The 23,236-nt window shown below is 45.9% G+C and overlaps 1 protein-coding gene and 1 long non-coding RNA gene across 18 annotated transcripts in view; both read right to left on the bottom strand.

Moving 5' to 3' along the window:
• LOC118387587 (guanine nucleotide exchange factor VAV2) overlaps window positions 1-23,236 on the bottom strand; it is a 247,064-nt gene that overhangs the window by 158,167 nt on the left and 65,661 nt on the right. The gene's annotated exons all lie outside the window — the stretch shown is intronic.
• Window positions 2,315-5,294, bottom strand: LOC127931841 (uncharacterized). 5 transcript variants are annotated; one of them, XR_008143239.1, is made up of 4 exons: window positions 4,204-5,294; window positions 4,112-4,157; window positions 3,568-3,885; window positions 2,315-2,379 (listed from the first exon to the last, which is right to left on the bottom strand). It is a non-coding gene; the product is annotated as an uncharacterized LOC127931841 (long non-coding RNA). The 5 variants fall into 5 exon arrangements; XR_008143236.1 differs by lacking the exon at window positions 2,315-2,379 and adding an exon at window positions 2,537-2,655; XR_008143238.1 differs by lacking the exon at window positions 2,315-2,379 and adding an exon at window positions 2,957-3,021.

Here is a 23,236-nt window from a genome sequence, read left to right as displayed (position 1 = left end):
CCAGTGTTGCCATTGAGGACCCCTGCACCCCTCCATCCAGGGGCTCATCGTGTGGGCAGAAGTTGCCCTGTGGTTACTGTTAGGAGAACAGATCAGTGTACTAGTGTTCTCTGTGTGGAGGTAAATATATGTCGCCTGCCTCTGGGTCTCTGTTTTCACTCAGAGCCTCATTAACCCAGCGCAAGGGGAGGACGATTAAAACATTACCCAGACAGCAGGACAGCACAAAGCCCGGAGAACATCACATACACTGTTACGGAGGTTAGAGGAAAACACATCTAACTGGCTGACAGGGAACGTGTTAGAGAAGGGGAAAGTAGGCTGGATGGAGAACGTTCGATGGATAGGGTAGCCCATTGGCTTTGTTACAGCTTCAAATGACCTTTAATATCTACGGTGGAAAGAGAAGAACATTGAAGTCTTTGACTAAAATACATCTCAAAATAGTATTAAAAAGGCTAAAAATATGATAGTTGGTGAAATGTAGTTCATTTTTATTGAACCTTTATTTAACTAGGAAAGTCAGTTAAGAACAAGTTCTTATTTAAAATGACGGCCAACCAAAAGGCCTCCTGCGGGGACAGGGGCTGGGATTCAAAATAAACAGTTAGGACACGTTAAGACAAAACACACATCACGACAAGTGAGACACACCAGCAAACATTAGCTGAAGGAAAGGTGGAGATTCTCTTTCTTTTTATTGAGATGTTATCCTAGTTCAGAGTTGGTTTTAAAAGCCAAAGCAGTCGCCTGCAAGACTTTCAACAGCAGTATGTTTCATTCAGTAACAATGCTTTTGGCATGGTTTAATCTGGACAAAGACAAAAGCGTTGACCATGCATGCACATACGAATGGACGTGCACGCACACACACACACACACACACACACACACACACACACACACACACACACACACACACACACACACACAGTGTGTCTAAATGGATACTGGAGACCGCTTTAATGGTAACCACAGCTCTTCATTAAATCAGCAGTTCCAGTAAAAGAGGGAGGGGGAAGGAGGGAGGGGGGAGAACAGGAAGAGAATAGTCACATCCCCAGGGGGATCCTGAGGAAAAGAGAGGGATGACATGGACAAAGGAAAACAGAGGTCAGAGGTCAGGTGAGGACAGCAGCAATACACCAGAGAGGGATAAATCGAGACAAAATAAATTCAATTGTGGGATTTGTGATTTTTTTTTATAAGTGCTGTGTGAGAGACTTTCTTCTTAACCCCCACAACCTTCCACATCTCACTGTGTGTTCTTCCTACTGTCCTGACAGTCAAGGATCACTGAGGCCAAAAGGGGAAGAGGCATTATCAACCCAGCAGAGCTTCAACTTATTTTGCATGTAAATCTTTGTTCTGGTATGTCAGAGGGGTGACGTCTTGGAAGCACCCCTACAGGTAAACACATCCTTTAATTCAGCAACATTGACGAAGATGGGGTTTGTCTGCTGTAAACAGATACTCAGAGAGAGGCTTCCCAGTTCCACACCCTCCAGAACTCTATGAGTGTGTATGTATGTGGGTGTACATAGGGGTGGGGGTGTACCTTCCACCTGTCAATGGCTGATAAATGATCACAGGGTAAATATCTCCATTAAATCAGCCTTTATCAGGGGCGGAGGCTGCTTCAGCACCGCCATTAGCATTGCAATTTACGGGACAGCTCCCAGGACCAACGAATCAATTCCCCAGTGAACCTGGCCAATTCAGACCAGATTAGTTGAAATTGGGCAGAGCAGGGTTTAATAATGTGTCTGATGATTGCGCCACCGTAAAGCTAGTTCGTGTTGGTGTCGGCCTAAAAGCCTGCTGTTCTTTTCAAAAGAGAGGCCTGTCCCATTGTGAGAAGCTGCCCTCCCTGATTGTCTGTGTCATTTGAAAGAATAAAGGAAGTAAAAACCCCTCTTCTCTCCATACTGTGAGAGTCAGCATTGGCAGGAACAAAATATCAACCTTATTAAAAATACAATACATCGCTACAGGCTGCTAGGAAACAAAGGAATACATATTGTATTCTTTGGTAAGCCTCAGCAGTCTTTTTTTGCTGTTCCTCAAAGCAAAATAAGCGAAGGCTGTTTTGTTTCTATCTGGTTTGATGGTCTAAAGGAAGAAAACGACTGCAGAAAACAGACAGGGCCTACACACCAGCCCTAGTACGGACACCCTCAGAAAACAGACAGGACCTACACACCGGCCCTAGTACAGACACCCTCAGAAAACAGACAGGACCTACACACCAGTCCTAGTACTGACACCCTCAGAAAACAGACAGGGCCTACACACCAGCCCTAGTACAGACACCCTCAGAAAACAGACAGGACCTACACACCAGCCCTAGTACAGGCACCCTCAGAAAACAGACAGGACCTACACACCAGCCCTAGTACAGACACCCTCAGAAAACAGACAGGGCCTACACACCAGCCCTAGTACAGGCACCCTCAGAAAACAGACAGGACCTACACACCAGCCCTAGTACGGACACCCTCAGAAAACAGACAGGGCCTACACACCAGCCCTAGTACAGGCACCCTCAGAAAACAGACAGGACCTACACACCAGCCCTAGTACGGACACCCTCAGAAAACAGACAGGACCTACACACCAGCCCTAGTACAGGCACCCTCAGAAAACAGACAGGACCTACACACCAGCCCTAGTACAGACACCCTCAGAAAACAGACAGGGCCTACACACCAGCCCTAGTACAGACACCCTCAGAAAACAGACAGGACCTACACACCAGCCCTAGTACAGACACCCTCAGAAAACAGACAGGACCTATACCAGCCCTAGTACTGACACTCTCAGAAAACAGACAGGACCTACACACCAGCCCTAGTACAGACACCCTCAGAAAACAGACAGGACCTACACACCAGCCCTAGTACAGACACCCTCAGAAAACAGACAGGACCTACACACCAGCCCTAGTACGGACACCCTCAGAAAACAGACAGGACCTACACACCAGCCCTAGTACAGGCACCCTCAGAAAACAGACAGGACCTACACACCAGCCCTAGTACGGACACCCTCAGAAAACAGACAGGACCTACACACCAGCCCTAGTACAGGCACCCTCAGAAAACAGACAGGACCTACACACCAGCCCTAGTACAGACACCCTCAGAAAACAGACAGGGCCTACACACCAGCCCTAGTACAGACACCCTCAGAAAACAGACAGGACCTACACACCAGCCCTAGTACAGACACCCTCAGAAAACAGACAGGACCTATACCAGCCCTAGTACTGACACCCTCAGAAAACAGACAGGACCTACACACCAGCCCTAGTACAGACACCCTCAGAAAACAGACAGGACCTACACACCAGCCCTAGTACAGACACCCTCAGAAAACAGACAGGACCTACACACCAGCCCTAGTACAGGCACCCTCAGAAAACAGACAGGACCTATACCAGCCCTAGTACAGACACCCTCAGAAAACAGACAGGACCTACACACCAGCCCTAGTACAGGCACCCTCAGAAAACAGACAGGACCTATACCAGCCCTAGTACAGACACCCTCAGAAAACAGACAGGACCTACACACCAGTCCTAGTACTGACACCCTCAGAAAACAGACAGGACCTACACACCAGCCCTAGTACAGACACCCTCAGAAAACAGACAGGACCTATACCAGCCCTAGTACAGACACCCTCAGAAAACAGACAGGACCTACACACCAGCCCTAGTACAGGCACCCTCAGAAAACAGACAGGACCTATACCAGCCCTAGTACAGACACCCTCAGAAAACAGACAGGACCTACACACCAGTCCTAGTACTGACACCCTCAGAAAACAGACAGGACCTACACACCAGCCCTAGTACTGACACCCTCAGAAAACAGACAGGACCTACACACCAGCCCTAGTACTGACACCCTCAGAAAACAGACAGGACCTACACACCAGCCCTAGTACAGACACCCTCAGAAAACAGACAGGACCTATACCAGCCCTAGTACAGACACCCTCAGAAAACAGACAGGACCTACACACCAGCCCTAGTACAGGCACCCTCAGAAAACAGACAGGACCTATACCAGCCCTAGTACTGACACCCTCAGAAAACAGACAGGACCTACACACCAGTCCTAGTACTGACACCCTCAGAAAACAGACAGGACCTACACACCAGCCCTAGTACTGACACCCTCGGGAAACAGACAGGACCTACACACCAGCCCTAGTACTGACACCCTCAGAAAACAGACAGGACCTACACACCAGCCCTAGTACAGACACCCTCAGAAAACAGACAGGGCCTACACACCAGCCCTAGTACAGGCACCCTCAGAAAACAGACAGGACCTACACACCAGTCCTAGTACTGACACCCTCAGAAAACAGACAGGACCTACACACCAGCCCTAGTACAGACACCCTCAGAAAACAGACAGGACCTACACACCAGCCCTAGTACTGACACCCTCAGAAAACAGACAGGGCCTACACACCAGTCCTAGTACTGACACCCTCAGAAAACAGACAGGACCTACACACCAGCCCTAGTACAGACACCCTCAGAAAACAGACAGGACCTACACACCAGCCCTAGTACTGACACCCTCAGAAAACAGACAGGACCTACACACCAGTCCTAGTACTGACACCCTCAGAAAACAGACGGGACCTACACACCAGCCCTAGTACTGACACCCTCAGAAAACAGACAGGACCTACACACCAGCCCTAGTACTGACACCCTCAGAAAACAGACAGGACCTACACACCAGCCCTAGTACTGACACCCTCAGAAAACAGACAGGGCCTACACACCAGTCCTAGTACTGACACCCTCAGAAAACAGACAGGACCTACACACCAGCCCTAGTACAGGCACCCTCAGAAAACAGACAGGACCTACACACCAGTCCTAGTACTGACACCCTCAGAAAACAGACAGGACCTACACACCAGCCCTAGTACAGACACCCTCAGAAAACAGACAGGACCTATACCAGCCCTAGTACAGGCACCCTCAGAAAACAGACAGGACCTACACACCAGCCCTAGTACTGACACCCTCAGAAAACAGACAGGACCTACACACCAGTCCTAGTACTGACACCCTCAGAAAACAGACAGGACCTACACACCAGCTGGGGGGCTATGAGGATGGCTGATAAGAGATAAATGTTTTTTTTCTCCCCAAAAGCAGGTTCTCTCTACGGACCTGAATTTCAAGTCAAATGGTATTACTCTGCAGTGAGTGACATTTGGAGAGATTAGACGTTAATTCACTTCTAGTAGACCAGGCAGAGATAATTTGGGGAAGGCCTGCCAGTAACCAACTGTGCTGTTCCATTGGGCTCACCACACTAAAGGATGGAATAGATGTGTTCCTCCAGTACTGTATGATTGATAGAAATGCTCCATATCTATAGGGCAGGTAAATTCAAATCTGGACCTCGGCGAGCCAGTCCTACTGCTGATTTACATTGTTCTCCTCTAATGAAGGGCTGATTTAGACCTGGGACAGCAGGTGGATGCAATTAATTATAGGAGAGGGTCTTGGATTTGGGGGATGGTATGGGACCCGACTGTGGTTAAGAGTCTCCTTGACCGAGGGAAGGATGAGCAGAGGAGAGGAGAGGAGAGGAGAGGAGAGGAGAGGAGAGGAGAGGAGAGGAGAGGAGAGGAGAGAGGAGAGGAGAGGAGAGGAGAGGAGAGGAGAGGAGAGGAGAGGAGAGGAGAGGAGAGGAGAGGAGAGGAGAGGAGAGGAGAGGAGAGGAGAGGGAGAGGAGAGGAGAGGAGAGGAGAGGAGAGAGAGGAGAGGAGAGGAGAGGAGAGGAGAGGAGAGGAGAGGAGAGGAGAGGAGAGGAGAGGAGAGGAGAGGAGAGGAGAGAGGAGAGGAGAGGAGAGGGGAGAGGAGAGGAGAGGAGAGGAGAGGAGAGGAGAGGAGAGGAGAGGAGAGGAGAGGAGAGGAGAGGAGAGGAGAGGAGAGGAGAGGAGAGGAGAGGAGAGGAGAGTGGTTTCCCTAGGGAGGATGTGTCAGAATATGGGAGAAATAAAACATCCTCCTTACGCCAGTACTCTCTATTCCGAGCACTGTGCTTCTGCTTCAATTGAAAACCTAAACTAGTGTTGAACAAATCCCAGAAACCCACATCACACCATGTCTCTACACTGAATCCTACAATCCAGCACTTTAACATCCAAGGGCAGGCACGCAGCTTTTAAAAATCCCTCCTTGAGCACATATGTCAGATAGACGAGAGATTCTACCCGCTGTGTGTGTGTTAGCTGTGCTTATTGGATTATATATTTCTCAGAGGCACACAGGAAAGAGAGTGCTATTAAGGTCAGACACCCAGGGAGTGAGAGGATAGGAGAGGAGAGGAGAGGAGAGGAGAGGAGAGGAGAGGAGAGGAGAGGAGAGAGAGAGAGAGAGAGAGAGAGAGAGAGAGAGAGAGAGAGAGAGAGATGAAAGAAGTAGAGAGCGGTAAGGGAGTGAGATAGGGCAGAGTTCGAAAGCAGTGTAAGAAAGGCCATGGCACCCTGGGCAATTAGCTGTCTCCTTCCCACTCATTTGTGCTTAAAGGCCTGTCAGTGTGTTAGAGTCAGGCTTTGTCTGTCTAAGGCCCATGGTACTGGACTCAACCACTCAGAGCCTGGCCTGAACAGGCTGAGCTGCTTCTAGACATCATATGTATGCTATGATAGAGACACACACCTCAAAAACAAACACATTATTTTGGTATACTGATGAATGCTGGCAAGGTAAAACTTGAGATGAAGGCCTTGTATCCAGTTTGCCTGAAATTACAGTAGCAGCTGGGGTTGCTACCAGTGCCAGTGTGCAGAAGCTCAGGTGCGCAGAGCAGGTGAGCGGTAGTGGAGAGCGCCACAAACATCCTGCCAGGTGCTCACATCCTCCATCCAGGCTGGGTTAGGGGGCCCTTGACCCAACCATGACTGACCTTCAGAGGCCCGGCCGGGGCTGCTGCCCTGGGCGTCTCCCCTAGAGAAGCTGGCAGATTAGCTGGAATCAAACTCCCAGATCTGGCGTCCATCCACAAGCCGACTGACTGCATAATGAGTTGGTCTGAATGACAGCCAGCCAGTCAGTCAGCCAGGGCTGATGATAGAGGCGGACTGCTTGCTGCCTGATGCTGCTGCATGCAAGGCTGTCTGGAGACACAGCAGACCTAAACTAGCTACACTATAGCCAAGGAGATCAATCTCAATCACAGACTGTTGACAAACCTCACTATGTGCTTCAAGAGCAGAAAACCTCATCTACATAGAGTATATCTCACGCCAAGGGTTTATTAAAAAGAGAAACATCTTTCAAGGTGGAGGGTTTTTGAGCATGACTCAAAATCCCATCATGAATAAAATCCCGCTTGGGTCTAATTTTGCCGGCGATGCAGATAAAGCAAGAAGAAGAACGTGTGTGCGAGGATCACATTTAAAACAAGACATTGAGACATTGTACAACCTGAGAGCCCTCCTCGTTGCCCCAGGCAGCTGAAATTTCATTACTTCTCCCTGCCTTGCCTCAGCATAAGCCAAGACAAAATATCAGTGTGTTTAACATCAAAGACTAATGCAGGAGAATAGGTGGTATGGGCTAGTGTTGGGCCGCTGTTCTGGCATAATGAAAACAGTTAGCTGAGCAGAGCAGGACTTTGATATGAGCCCGTATGTATTAAACTGGCCTGTGAGTCCGGGCCCTGGGTTTACTTAGGCTCTCCATTCTGATGGCCCGGGTTAGGGGCGAGGGGTTTAGGGTAGGTTTGGGGCCTTGAGGCTTTGTATGGCTACGCATGGCATTGAGAGGAATGGCATAGATGTCCAAATATGTGTTACACTCTGCATTTCTGGAGCGGGTTATATAAAAATCTGTCGGATGAAGGTTGTTCTGTTGCTAATGTGTTCTTTCATTACACTAACTGAACATGAGCTCTGGTTGAAGAGCGTTTCTTCATTCCTTGTGTCTCTCTGCATGCCTGCCTCATCTATTTCAGTCATCCTCCTTCTGCAAGCCTGCGGGTGCTAATTGGCAAAGTGCTCCACTCCATGTCTGTGTCTTTCTCACTCCAGTCTTCCCACCATTACTGCCTGAGTCATCCAGGGACAAAGACTCCCTGATGCTACTGATGCAGGTGGCTGTGCATACAGCCCATTATACAGACCGTAGAGGCTGAGCTACAGAGACACATGGTTGATGCTGGAGAGACGAAGCAGGTACGGGGAGACAAACATTTAATGAATAACGGACATGGAACGAGACAGCAACAGCGTCAGCATACAAGAAAACGAAGACAAAAAACAATCAATGCAGAAGTGGGGAACAGAGCTGGAGAACTGGCAAATATAGCCTGGCCTGGCGCCCGGCGCCCTCAAGCGAAAGCAGACGTGACATATGGTTAGGGCGTGATAGAACATATGCAACACTTAAAGATACTCTGGACGTGGGTAGGACAATACAAACGCAAGTTGGGTGGTGTGGTATAATGTTAATGTTGAGCAGTGACGTATGAGGCAGTGATGTCATTGGTCAGAGATGAATACGGTGCTACATTTACATTCGGAAGGTACTTTTTCAACCGTCTTCCATTTGGGATAGCCTCTGCCCCAGAAAACTTGCAGAACCGGAAGGTGACGGAGGTGACGGAGGGTCTCGATGGAGGGGTTTGCCACATGGATGATGTGCTTGACTGGGGGAGAGGTCAAGCTGAGCATGATGCGAGAGTACACAGCTCTGAAGAAAGACCAAGAAGCAGGCATCATGATGAACATGGAGAAGTCCGAGTTCGGGAAAAGAGAGGTCAAGTTCCTCAGTTATATCATCTCCGTAGATGGGATGAACCCAGACCCAGACAAAACAGAAGATACACTAGAGGTGGGACCAAGTCACTATTATTCAAGGTCACAAGCAAGTCTGACGTCACAAGTTCCGAGTCTCAGGTCGAGTCCCAAGGAGAACAGGTCAAGACTCAAGTCAAGTCGTGCATCCTAAGAGTTGAGTCACAAGTTTTCAAGTCAAGTAAAAACAAAATCTTTACATGCAACAACTTGTTCAACTACAAATCTTTGTCTATTTATTGAGGTTACCAGATAACCTTTTTTCATTATGTTGTCTATGTAACGGATGTGAAACGGCTAGCTTAGTTAGCGGTGTGCGCTAAATAGCGTTTCAATCGGTTACGTCACTTGCTCTGAGACCTTGAAGTAGTAGTTCCCCTTGCTCTGCAAGGGCCGCGGCTTTTGTGGAGCGATGGGTAACGATGCTTCGTGGGTGACTGTTGTTGATGTGTGCAGAAGGTCACTGGTTCGCGCCCGGGTATGGGCGAGGGGACGGTTTAAAGTTATACTGTAACATTGGTGCTGTTGACCCGGATTACTGGTTGCTGCGGAAAAAGGAGGAAGGTCAAAAGGGGGGTGAGTGTAACGGATGTGAAACGGCTAGCTTAGTTAGCGGTGTGCGCTAAATAGCGTTTCAATCAGTTACGTCACTTGCTCTGAGACCTTGAAGTAGTAGTTCCCCTTGCTCTGCAAGGGCCGCGGCTTTTGTGGAGCGATGGGTAACGATGCTTCGAGGGTGACTGTTGTCGATGTGTGCAGAGGGTCCCTGGTTCGCGCCCGGGTATGGGCGAGGGGACAGACGTAAAGTTATTCTGTTACATCTACAACATATCTTTATCAGCCTACTTAACTGTCAAATATGGGCCTTGTAACAGTCATAAGGACATGACATCAGCAGAAGGCAAGGCAGGTTGACGTGCTCAGAGTGCACATTTATATACAGGTCTTGGTGATCCCAATGGTGAAAGTGCCATGTCATACTAAATACACAGGTAGATTTACCAAATATACATGGGCAATAGTCCAAAAGAAATAGCCTCTGTATCAGGCACACTGGTAGAGGGTAAGACTGTACAGTCTCCCTTGAGAAACCAAATCAAATCTGTCTAACAGGATCTCAAACAGGTAGGCCTACATAATATAAGCACTTGGCCCACAGGACCATAGAATTACCAAATTGGAAATTACAACCAATAAACTGGTTCTACAATGTAAAAGGCAATTTCCACATCTATTGTTCCATTGGTACATTCATCTTAATCAGACTTAATGATTATTCATGATATTTCAACCGCATGCATTATGGAACAATCATTTTCTCTTCATCAGTGTTCTGACTCCAAAGCGTGGAGCGCAGGCCATGTAGCCTATTTCTATGCGCACTGAGGCATGCGCGCACCTATTACGCACAACACAAATGACAGAGACATAGGACTTAAGCAGTGTTCAAAACAATTGGGAACTCGAAAAAATCTAATCATGACATCAGTGATCTTCAGGTGGGAAAGTCGGGGCTCTAGAAAGAAGCCCAAGTTCCCGAGTTGGAATTCCGAGTTGGACCACTGTTCAAACCAATTTTTCCCAGTCAGAGCAAGTCTTTTTCCAAGTTCCCGGTTGCCACGAACGCAAGTTGGAAGTCAGAGCAGGGTAAGAAATGGTTGGCTATAAAAATGAAAATGCACCGTAGGCCTATCAAACATGAAACAGAAATGTCTACGTGTTGCAATAAATGGTATGTGAATGGAATGATGGAACGCTAGAAATGATTGAATTATTAAATGTAATATAGATTTACCACGTAGGGTGTCAGTGCATTTAAATGTTGAAAAGCAACAGCAAACATTTCAACAACAGAAAAATAGCACTCTCTTCACCACAGTAATAATTCATTTTAACAACAAATTCCAAATGCAAGCTTTATAAGTAAATGATCAATTTCAAGCAATTGTTACATGCCAAAAGACCAGTAGGCCTATGCTAATAGTTGTTGCTCCATTGCTGGTGAGCTTGCAAAGTTAACAGTTAATATTATTGATCACCAAACAATTTTCGGAGCTGCATATTTATTTATTATGGCATTGCTCTCTCCCTACAATTTGATGTTTGCGCTGCACCCGATCATATAGCTGTACAGCAAATCAGCAATCTGTTTGCTAGGTCACCCAACCTGTGTTGATTGACAGTTTGCTGGTCCAATCAGAGTGCCAAGTGTGTATTTAACTAGCCAATCTGTTGCAGCTTTTTTGTCTCTGGCTGTGTGTAGTGTAATCAATGTAGACTCTGTGCCACAAAATGAATGACAAAAAATTACAAAACCTGGCCAGATCTTTTCAAATCATCAGTCTTAAGTCAAAGTCGAGTCCCGAGTCTTGAGGCTCCAAGTCCAAGTCAAGTGTCAAGTTATTTTAATTGTCTATCAAGTTGAGTCTCAAGTTATTCAATTTGTGACTTGAGTCAAACCCAAGTCCAAGTCATGTGACTCGAGTCCATAACTCTGCAAAGCACCAAGAGATTTGCTGTCTCTTAAAAAAACTGTGATACTGGGGATGTGAGTAGCTGAAAGCTTTCCACAGTTTGAAACAAGAGCACTCATCTGCAGACTGATGTGTGGTCACCAGTGGTGCACAAGTCCAGATCATTGACAGTGACAACAACGGTTCAGACAAGTGGAAAAAGAGGGGTTAGCCCTGACTTGGGCCTTCAGTGACTTCATCATAGGACGACACTTTGAGTTTGAAACTGACAATAAGCCACTTGTAAACTCACTGGGAGGATACACTTCCACCGAGAATCCAGAGATTCAGAATGTGGCTCATGAGGTATTCTTACTTTATCACTCATGTCCCAGGAAAGAGCCTAACCACAGCCAATAGGCTCTCGTGCACACCTGTGCTGAGCAGCGGGAGAAGAGCTGATGGGGAACTGATGGAAGATACAAACATCTAGGTCAACATATTAATTGAGAACTTACCGGCAAGTGATCACTATCTGAGGGAGCTCAGGGAGCAGCTCGGCACCAAGAGCGTCTGCTCAGAAGTGATGAGACACTGCATAGAGGGATGGCCGGACCCCTGCAGACTGGACAGGACACTAACGCACTACTGGACTGAGGCAGCTCTGTTGACTGTGCATGAGGGTCCTCTGTAAAGGTGCACTAGGTTAGTAATACCATCTGCAATGAGAAATGGTGTGGGACATCCACAATGAGAAAATACATGAGGGACACCAGGGAGTAGTCAAATGCAGGGAACGTGCTAGACAATCAGTATGGTGGCCAGGGCTTAGCAGTCAGTGAAGCGAGTTAGTATTGAGCTGCATAGTGTGTGTCAAGGAGAGAACAAATGTGAGAGAGCCAATCATGCCAACCAAACTACCAGATTGACCTTGGCAGAAACCTGGTGCAGACCTATTCATATTGAGCACCACTTACTACTTTTAGAGAGCTCATCCCGTCAAGGTCTGCATGTCATTGTACATTTGAAATCAATGTTTGCCCTCCACGGCATAGCTGAGATATTATTCACAGATAACGGGCCGCAGTTTTCAGGGAGAGAAATGTTAGACTTGCAAAGAACTATGGCTTTGATCATGTGATGGGTAGCCTTTGATTTCCACAGAGCAATGGGAAAGCAGAATGAGCCCTCAGACGCTCAGAAACCTACTGAAGATAGCTGCTGACCCATATGTGGCATTGCTCGCCTACAGATCTACACCTCTTAGCAATGGATACAGTCCAGCAGAACTTGTTACGGGGAGTCGCCTACGCACTGCCTTACTTACCTTTCCAGCCACATTGGAACCAGTACTTCCAGATCTCGGAAAAGTTCAATTCAGGGAAAGAGAGAAGAGGTGGATGGACTCAAAATGCTACCTTTCGAGACTGTCACCGGGAGACAATGTGTGGATCACAGCACAGAGATATCTGCACATCGCAATCCCCGCTACTACCTTGTCAGAGGGCCACAAGGCACACTCGGGAGAAACCGACATCATTTGGTGCCTATCCCTGCTACAAAGAACAACTGTGAAGACAGCCAACAGTTGCATCTAGCTAAGGAGGACAGACCTACCCTTCCCAGGCAGACTCAGATGTCTACCTCTGTGAACTGCCAGGTCACATCCGTCGCTGTGAGAACAAGATCAGGCAAAGAAGTGATAAAAGCAAAAGGACTGAGTCTTTGACTGAGAAAGTTGTGTATAAAAGTAAAAAATGCTGAGGACAGTTCAACAGAAAGAGTTTGTCGAAGATAATAATTGTGTAATGTTCACCTGATACAGTGCTTTCAGAAAGTATAAAACCCCTTGACTTTTTCCACATTTTGTTGTGTCACTGCCTGAATTCAAAATTAATTAGATCGATTTTTCTTCTTACGCTTTATTTGGGTTAATTTATTGAAATGAAATACAGATATAAGTATTCACACCCCTGAGTTAAAATCTGTTAGAATCACATTTGACAACAATTACAGCTGTGAGTCTTTCTGGGTACGTCTCTAAAAGCTTTGCACACCTGGATTGTACAATATTTGCCCATTATTATTTTGGTTGTTGATAATTGCTAGACAACCAATTTCAATTCTTGCCATAGATGTTCAAGCAGATTTAAGTCAAAACTCAGCCACTAAGGAACATTCACTGACTTCTTGGTAGGCAACTCCCGTGTAGTTTTTTTGTGTGTGTGCTTTAGGTTATTGTCCTGTTGAAAAGTAAATTAATCTCCCAATGTCTGGTGAAAAGTTGATTGAACCAGGATTTCATCTAGGATTTTGCCTGTGCTTAGCTCCATTCCATGTATTTTTTTTTATCCTGAAAACAATTATAATAATACCCATAACATTATGCAGCCACCACTATGCTTGAAAATATAGAGAGTGGTACTCAGTAATGTGTTGTATTGGATTTACCCCAAACATAACACTTTTTATTCAGAAACTAAAAAAATATTTGCCACATTTAGTGCCTTATTGCAAACATATTATGTGACTTGTTAAGACGTTTTACTGCTGAAGATATTTTCAGTTTATCACTTAAAAAACAAACAAAAAAAACAATTGAAAAACAAATTCGCTTTGACATTATGGAGTATTGTGTGGAGGCCGGTGACAAAACAATCTCAATTTAATCAATTTTAAATTCAGGCTGTAACACAACAAAATGTGGAAAAAGTCCAGGGTTGTGAATACTTACTGAAGGCACTGTATACTGAGCTTTAGTGAAAAGCCAGACTAGGAAGAGGTTAACTTTACAAGGGCAGAATAATCCCCTTATGACCTGCTGAGAGAAAGGTTGTTTTTTGTTCTCCAGAAAGGGAGATCCATTATTATTATTTCACATACACAAGACAGATGCAGTGCAATGTATTGTTTTACAGGGTCAGCCACAGTTTTTTACAGGGCGACCCTGGAGTAATTGGGTTTAAGTGCCTTGCTCAAAAGCACTTCGACAGGTTTTTCACCTTTGTCGGCTCAGGGTATTCAAACCATTCAAACCATTTCTCTTACTGGCCCAACACTCCGACCACTAGGCTACCTGCCGCCCTAGATGAGGTGTAATGTTAATGTTGAGCAGTGACGTATGAGGCAGTGATGTCACGGCTCAGAGTTGAGTACGGGAGCGAGAAGGCGGAACCCTAGGCATGTATTAGCTGGCAAGTGTGTTCTGTAAAAAACGTTTATTACTTTACATTAAACAAGAATGTACAGAAATAGTATGTCTTCATAAAGTGACATACACCACAGGTGGTTGTTTGTAAGTCACTCGCTATGTGTTTGCAAGTGTGTGTGTGTGTGTGTGGGTGTGTGCGTCTGCTCGCATGTATGAGAGGCATAGCGAGTCACGCCTGCTGTAGTGTAGCGAGTAGCGACCTGTGCAGTCCAGACACCCTTGGAAGCAGCCGTGTGAGATCCAGTCTTTCAATGATTTTCCCTTTCTGGGAAATCAACCCACGGCAGGCTAAAAAAAGGAGAGCTGTTTAGAAGCTGTTAAAGCATCCCACAGAGGTCCCATAGTTCCTCCACTACAGAACAGAAACTGAGAAACCCCTTTTGAAATGAGTAAAACTAGAGCGGTATTGGAAGAGCTAAGCAGAAACACAGGACTCAGGCTGCCAGCTGGTACTAGCTGAGAGTGCAGCAAGGCGAAGGCTTCGCTTGGGGGACTCTCCAGGGCTGTGTTCCTTTATAAGTGTTGCCCACCAGCGCTTAGGGCCGTAATACACCATGTCTTTGTCTGAATGCATTTCTGTGTTTGTTTGGGGACTTTTCAAGGCATTCTATATGTGTTTCTGTGCTTTAGGCTTGTTCTGAGTCTGGTCTTTCTTTTTATGACAGAAACAATACTATGGGACTGTGTTTGTGTTGACGACCGTCTCCTATGGAACATGCAGCTTTTCTTCAACGAAGACAATAAAAAAATGTCACTAACTACATGCATCTGCTCTGACAATGAAGCAAATGTTGCGGCCACACAAAGACTAGCTGTTCTGCTCCGGCTGGAAACATGAAGTACCATGAAGCCTGAGAGTGCCAGCCAGCAGCCAGCAGCACACAGTGACCACTGTGTGGATAATCTTCAGAAAACACTCTCTCTGTTAAGTCTGTGTAGGTGTGGGGAGCTGGAGAGTGTAGACTTGTTTTGCTTCCATTCCGGGTAGTTGGTTGTGCATAGTTTGGCATCACTAGGTGCATAGCTTAAAATCTCCACCGTCTGCAACTTTGTAATAATGTTTCTTTTTCTGGGAGGAAAACTGAAACCAAAAACAACTTGAACAATGAGCAATATTCTTCTCCCATAAACCCTTACTAAAAACACACACATGCACGTAGACACGCACACTCTTTTATCAGATGGGAGAGGTGAGAGGTTATTGATTGCTGTGAGTGAGAGTGACAGTCCCAGTGTACCTATAAAATCTCTCAACTGGAGGTCGACCGATTATGATTTTTTTGCCGATACCAATACCGATTATTGGAGGACCAAAAAAAAGGACGCTACCGATTAATCGGCCGATTTTTTCCCCCCGATGTATTTGTAATAATGACAATTACAACAATACTGAATGAACACTTACATTTTTTTTATATATAATACATAAATAAAATCAATTTAGTCTCAAAAAAATAATGAAACATTTTCAATTTGGTTCGTATAATGCAAAAACACAGTGTTGGAGAAGAAAGTAAAAGTGCAATATGTGCCATGTAAAAAAGCTGATGTTTAAGTTCCTTGCTCGGAACATATGAAAGCTGGTGGTTCCTTTTAACATGAGTCTTCAATATTCCCAGTTAAGAAGTTTTAGGTTGTAGCTATTATAGGAATTATAGGACTACTTCTCTCTATACAGTACCATTTGTATTTCATATACCTTTGACTATTGGATATTCTTATAGACACTATAGTATTGCCAGCCTAATCTCGGGATTTGATCGGCTTTAAGTCATAAACAGCGCTGTGCTTCAAGCATTGCGAAGAGCTGCTGGCAAACGCAGGAAAGTAGGTTTGAATGAATGCTTACGAGCCTGCTGCTGCCAACCACCGCTCAGTCAGACTGATCTATCAAATACAGTTGAAGTCGGAAGTTAACATAGACCTTAGCCAAATACATTTAAACTCAGGTTAATGCCCAAGATCTTTATGGGGTTCAAGGCAAACTTCCCTGAGGTTTATTTTTGTACCCAGATATGGCCCAGGCAGTGCTCTCCTTCTGGACAGTTTATGTTAGTCCAGACAGTACAGGGCTGGGCGTTATTACTACCTGCTAGAGGACACCTGCAGGGTGAGAAATGAGGAGAGGTGAGGAGGCGGAGGAGGGCAACAGTTTAGCACACTGCATGAGGGCTCCAGCAACACCTGGCAGGCTATTCAACACTACACATAAAGAGAACACTAGCCTTTTACACACACTTTATCAGGCGTGTCCAATTACCTCAGGCTGTGTAGAACACCGCCCAGTGCAGTCAAAAACATAGTTTTTCTGGGTTTTATATATATTTCCACATTACGAGGATGGAATAATACTGTAAAATAGTGAGAATATTAATAATAACCTTTTAGTGTAAGAAATTCCAGCCTATTTTGGTGAGACAGAGTTTTGGCCTACCTGGTGACATCAAACGGCTCTGAATTAGTTAGTACAATAAGAAAGAGTTCCAAACCTCTCTGCCAATAACAGCTGGTTTTCCTCTCCCCACTCAGACCACTCCCAGACAGTCCTAGCAAAATTCTTGCTTAAAACCTGTTGGGGATAGGGCTGTCTACTGCCCCCGCTGGAGTAATTGCGTGCCCATAGTAAACATAATTTTTTTTTGTCAAAAGTTGCGAATATATGCAAATAAAAAATATTATTGAATAGAAAACACTCTAAAGCTTCTAAAACCGTTTAAATTATGTCTGTATGTAAAGCAGAACTCTCAGGGCAGTCATTCTCCCAAACTCTCTCTTGTCATCAGAAAAGTTGGCCCAACTTTGACGTCATCGCCCCCACCCTTCCCAAGCACTTACAGGTCTGGGAACAGTCTCTCTGTCTTCAGCGCGATCTCAGCTTTCAATGGGGCTTCTCATTGTGAGAATCGCGTGCTCACGAGAGTTTTGGCAGGCCGAAACCTTTCGGTCACGCGAAAAAACAGGTCACTTTTATGCGCGCTCTGCTCCGGTCCTGTCGATTATACAATGCATGCGTTTCTGTTCGTCCTCACGATTGCTGTACACCTTTATAACATGTTAAAGCTTGATTATGAACTTAGTTTGATAAGTTTAGTCGACATATAATATGTAAGTTTGACGTTTTGGTGCGCATCCACTTGACTTTTGAGAACCGAAAGACACAGACTGCAAAACTAAACACTGTTTTTGGTAAGTATAATTCCTTCCAGGTCTTCTGATGGAAGAACAGCAAAGGTAAGGGAATATTTATGTGGTAAATTTGGGTTTGTGTGGACTCCAAGATAGAGGAGCCATAATGCTAATTTTTGAGCGCCGACTCATAGTATAGCCTAGGAACGAAACCTGTAACGTTAAAAATAAATGTAACACAGCGATTGCATTTAGAAGAAGTGTATCTTTCTATATATATGTAGAACATGTATATTTAGTCAAAGTTTATGATGTGTATTCCTTGTTAGCTGACGTTATCTGCCGGAGCTATCGTCATTTCTCCGGACATTTGAGTATCATTTTTTGAACGATGCGTCATTGTAAACAGAGATTTATGGATATATATAGCATATTATTGAAAAAAACATAAATGTACTGTGTAACATGTTATATTACTGTCATCTGATGAAGATTTCAAAAGGTTAGTGAAATTATTTTTCTTTTAATCCTGCATTTGTTGATTGCATATTTTTTCCAACTTTTCCAACGCTATGTCTGCGGTGGTGGTTTGACATAAATATGTGCTATGTTTTCGCCGTAAAACATTTTAGAAATCTGACTTGCTGGGCAGATAAACAAGTTGTTTATCTTTCATTTGAGCTATTGGACTTGTTAATGTGTGGAGGTTAAATATTTTTAGGAATATTTTTGTGTCCATGCGCCACCTTCCAGCTGAATGTGGGGGTTCCAAAATTGGAACCCTAGTCCCCTTCTGGTTAAGAAATTGCTCTTTGCTAAGAATCTATTTTTGTTTCTTTTTGACCATTTTCATTTAAAACAATCATGATTTTATATTTAAATAAAAACGGCTGCATTGGACCTTCAATAGCAAACGCAAAATATAGCCTGGTCCAAATACAATAACTGTGACAGAAAGACTACGATGGGAAACAAATATAGCCTGGTCCAAATACAATAACTGTGACAGAAAGACTACGATGGGAAACAAATATAGCCTGGTCCAAATACAATAACTGTGACAGAAAGACTACGATGGGAAACACGTATAGCCTGGTCCAAATACAATAACTGTGACAGAAAGACTACGATGAGAAACAAATATAGCCTGGGCCAAATACAATAACTATGGCAGAAAGACTACGATGGGAAACAAATATAGATTGGGCCAAATACAATAACTGTGACAGAAAGACTACGATGGGAAACAAATATAGACTGGGCCAAATACAATAAAATAACTGTGACAGAAAGACTACGATGGGAAACAAATATAGACTGGGCCAAATACCATAACTGTGACAGAAAGACTACGATGGGAAACAAATATAGAAAGAGGGAAATAGTCGACAAGAGAGAGTTTATTAGAGACAGAGGAGAGAGAGGGAGGAAGGAGGAGTAAGACAGAGCGAAGCAGTTGGAAAGCATATTGAGCATTCACACCACACACTGCTAATCTTACAGGGAAAGGTGGAGGAGGAGGATAACAGGGAGGAAGAGGGAGGAGGAGGAGTGGTGGAGTAAATGGAATTCCCAATGAGAAATAGGACAGAGTGGTGGAGTAGTCCACGCTACCTTTAGCCTAGTGCTGCTGGCCCTTGGTAACCCATGCCAGCATGTGTTCTGCCTTATTATTATTCGACCATGCTGGTCATTTATGAACATTTGAACATCTTGGTCATGTTCTGTTATAATCTCTACCCGGCACAGCCAGAAGAGGACTGGCCACCCCACATAGCCCGGTTCCTCTCTAGGTTTCTTCCTAGGTTTTGGCCTTTCTACGGAGTTTTTCCTAGCCACCGTGCTTTTACACCTGCATTGTTTGCTGTTTGGGGTTTTAGGCTGGGTTTCTGTACAGCACTTTGAGATATCAGCTGATGTACGAAGGGCTATATAAATAAATTTGATTTGATTTGATTTGATTTGATATTAGGGTATAGTGCTGCTGGCCCTTGGTAACCCATGCCAGCATGTATTAGGCTATAGTGCTGCTGGCCCTTGGTAACCCATGCCAGCATGTATTAGGCTATAGTGCTGCTGGCCCTTGGTAACCCATGCCAGCATGTATTAGGCTATAGTGCTGCTGGCCCTTGGTAACCCATGCCAGCATGTATTAGGCTATAGTGCTGCTGGCCCTTGGTAACCCATGCCAGCATGTATTAGGCTATAGTGCTGCTGGCCCTTGGTAACCCATGCCAGCATGTATTAGGCTATAGTGCTGCTGGCCCTTGGTAACCCATGCCAGCATGTATTAGGCTATAGTGCTGCTGGCCCTTGGTAACCCATGCCAGCATGTATTAGGCTATAGTGCTGCTGGCCCTTGGTATTCCATCCCAGCATGTATTAGGCTATAGTGCTGCTGGCCCTTGGTATCCCATCCCAGCATGTATTAGGCTATAGTGCTGCTGGCCCTTGGTATCCCATCCCAGCATGTATTAGGCTATAGTGCTGCTGGCCCTTGGTATTCCATCCCAGCATGTATTAGGCTATAGTGCTGCTGGCCCTTGGTATCCCATCCCAGCATGTATTAGGCTATAGTGCTGCTGGCCCTTGGTATCCCATCCCAGCATGTATTAGGCTATAGTGCTGCTGGTCCTTGGTATCCCATCCCAGCATGTATTAGGCTATAGTGCTGCTGATCCTTGGTATCCCATCCCAGCATGTATTAGGCTATAGTGCTGCTGGTCCTGGTATCCCATCCCAGCATGTATTAGGCTATAGTGCTGCTGGTCCTTGGTATTCCATCCCAGCATGTATTAGGCTATAGTGCTGCTGGCCCTTGGTATTCCATCCCAGCATGTATTAGGCTATAGTGCTGCTGGTCCTTGGTATCCCATCCCAGCATGTATTAGGCTATAGTGCTGCTGGCCCTTGGTATCCCATCCCAGCATGTATTAGGCTATAGTGCTGCTGGTCCTGGTATTCCATCCCAGCATGTATTAGGCTATAGTGCTGCTGGCCCTGGTATTCCATCCCAGCATGTATTAGGCTATAGTGCTGCTGGCCATCCCAGCATGTATTAGGCTATAGTGCTGCTGGTCCTTGGTATCCCATCCCAGCATGTATTAGGCTATAGTGCTGCTGGTCCTGGTGTCCCATCCCAGCATGTATTAGGCTATAGTGCTGCTGGTCCTGGTATCCCATCCCAGCATGTATTAGGCTATAGTGCTGCTGGCCCTTGGTATCAAATCCCAGCATGTATTATGCTATAGTGCTGCTGGTCCTTGGTATCCCATCCCAGCATGTATTAGGCTATAGTGCTGCTGGTCCTTGGTATTCCATCCCAGCATGTATTAGGCTATAGTGCTGCTGGTCCTTGGTATTCCATCCCAGCATGTATTAGGCTATAGTGCTGCTGGTCCTTGGTATCCCATCCCAGCATGTATTATGCTATAGTGCTGCTGGTCCTTGGTATCCCATCCCAGCATGTATTAGGCTATAGTGCTGCTGGTCCTTGGTATTCCATCACAGTATGTATTAGGCTATAGTGCTGCTGGCCCTTGGTATCCCATCCCAGCATGTATTAGGCTATAGTGCTGCTGGTCCTTGGTATCCCATCCCAGCATGTATTAGGCTATAGTGCTGCTGGTCCTTGGTATTCCATCCCAGCATGTATTAGGCTATAGTGCTGCTGGCCCTTGGTATTCCATCCCAGCATGTATTAGGCTATAGTGCTGCTGGTCCTTGGTATCCCATCCCAGCATGTATTAGGCTATAGTGCTGCTGGCCCTTGGTATCCCATCCCAGCATGTATTAGGCTATAGTGCTGCTGGTCCTTGGTATTCCATCCCAGCATGTATTAGGCTATAGTGCTGCTGGCCCTTGGTATTCCATCCCAGCATGTATTAGGCTATAGTGCTGCTGGCCATCCCAGCATGTATTAAGCTATAGTGCTGCTGGCCCTTGGTAACCCATGCCAGCATGTATTAGGCTATAGTGCTGCTGGCCCTTGGTAACCCATGCCAGCATGTATTAGGCTATAGTGCTGCTGGCCCTTGGTAACCCATGCCAGCATGTATTAGGCTATAGTGCTGCTGGCCCTTGGTAACCCATGCCAGCATGTATTAGGCTATAGTGCTGCTGGCCCTTGGTAACCCATGCCAGCATGTATTAGGCTATAGTGCTGCTGGACCTTGGTAACCCATGCCAGCATGTATTAGGCTATAGTGCTGCTGGCCCTTGGTAACCCATGCCAGCATGTATTAGGCTATAGTGCTGCTGGCCCTTGGTATCCCATCCCAGTATGTATTAGGCTATAGTGCTGCTGGCCCTTGGTATCCCATCCCAGCATGTATTAGGCTATAGTGCTGATGGCCCTTGGTATCCCATCCCAGCATGTATTAGGCTATAGTGCTGCTGGTCCTTGGTATTCCATCCCAGCATGTATTAGGCTATAGTGCTGCTGGCCCTTGGTATTCCATCCCAGCATGTATTAGGCTATAGTGCTGCTGGCCCTTGGTATCCCATCCCAGCATGTATTAGGCTATAGTGCTGCTGGTCCTTGGTATCCCATCCCAGCATGTATTAGGCTATAGTGCTGCTGGCCCTTGGTATTCCATCCCAGCATGTATTAGGCTATAGTGCTGCTGGCCCTTGGTATCCCATCCCAGCATGTATTAGGCTATAGTGCTGCTGGTCCTTGGTATCCCATCCCAGCATGTATTAGGCTATAGTGATGCTGGTCCTTGGTATCCCATCCCAGCATGTATTAGGCTATAGTGCTGCTGGTCCTGGTATCCCATCCCAGCATGTATTAGGCTATAGTGCTGCTGGTCCTTGGTATTCCATCCCAGTATGTATTAGGCTATAGTGCTGCTGGCCCTTGGTATCCCATCCCAGCATGTATTAGGCTATAGTGCTGCTGGTCCTTGGTATCCCATCCCAGCATGTATTAGGCTATAGTGCTGCTGGTCCTTGGTATTCCATCCCAGCATGTATTAGGCTATAATGCTGCTGGCCCTTGGTATTCCATCCCAGCATGTATTAGGCTATAGTGCTGCTGGTCCTTGGTATCCCATCCCAGCATGTATTAGGCTATAGTGCTGCTGGCCCTTGGTATCCCATCCCAGCATGTATTAGGCTATAGTGCTGCTGGTCCTTGGTATTCCATCCCAGCATGTATTAGGCTATAGTGCTGCTGGCCCTTGGTATTCCATCCCAGCATGTATTAGGCTATAGTGCTGCTGGCCATCCCAGCATGTATTAGGCTATAGTGCTGCTGGTCCTTGGTATCCCATCCCAGCATGTATTAGGCTATAGTGCTGCTGGTCCTTGGTGTCCCATCCCAGCATGTATTAGGCTATAGTGCTGCTGGTCCTTGGTATCCCATCCCAGCATGTATTAGGCTATAGTGCTGCTGGCCCTTGGTATCAAATCCCAGCATGTATTATGCTATAGTGCTGCTGGTCCTTGGTATCCCATCCCAGCATGTATTAGGCTATAGTGCTGCTGGTCCTTGGTATTCCATCCCAGCATGTATTAGGCTATAGTGCTGCTGGTCCTTGGTATTCCATCCCAGCATGTATTAGGCTATAGTGCTGCTGGTCCTTGGTATCCCATCCCA

This window comes from Oncorhynchus keta, chromosome 9 (assembly GCF_023373465.1).
Source record: "Oncorhynchus keta strain PuntledgeMale-10-30-2019 chromosome 9, Oket_V2, whole genome shotgun sequence".
NCBI lineage: Eukaryota > Metazoa > Chordata > Actinopteri > Salmoniformes > Salmonidae > Oncorhynchus > Oncorhynchus keta.
The sequence above is the reverse complement of the archived record's forward strand: the minus strand, read 5'-3'. Positions and strand labels throughout refer to the sequence as shown.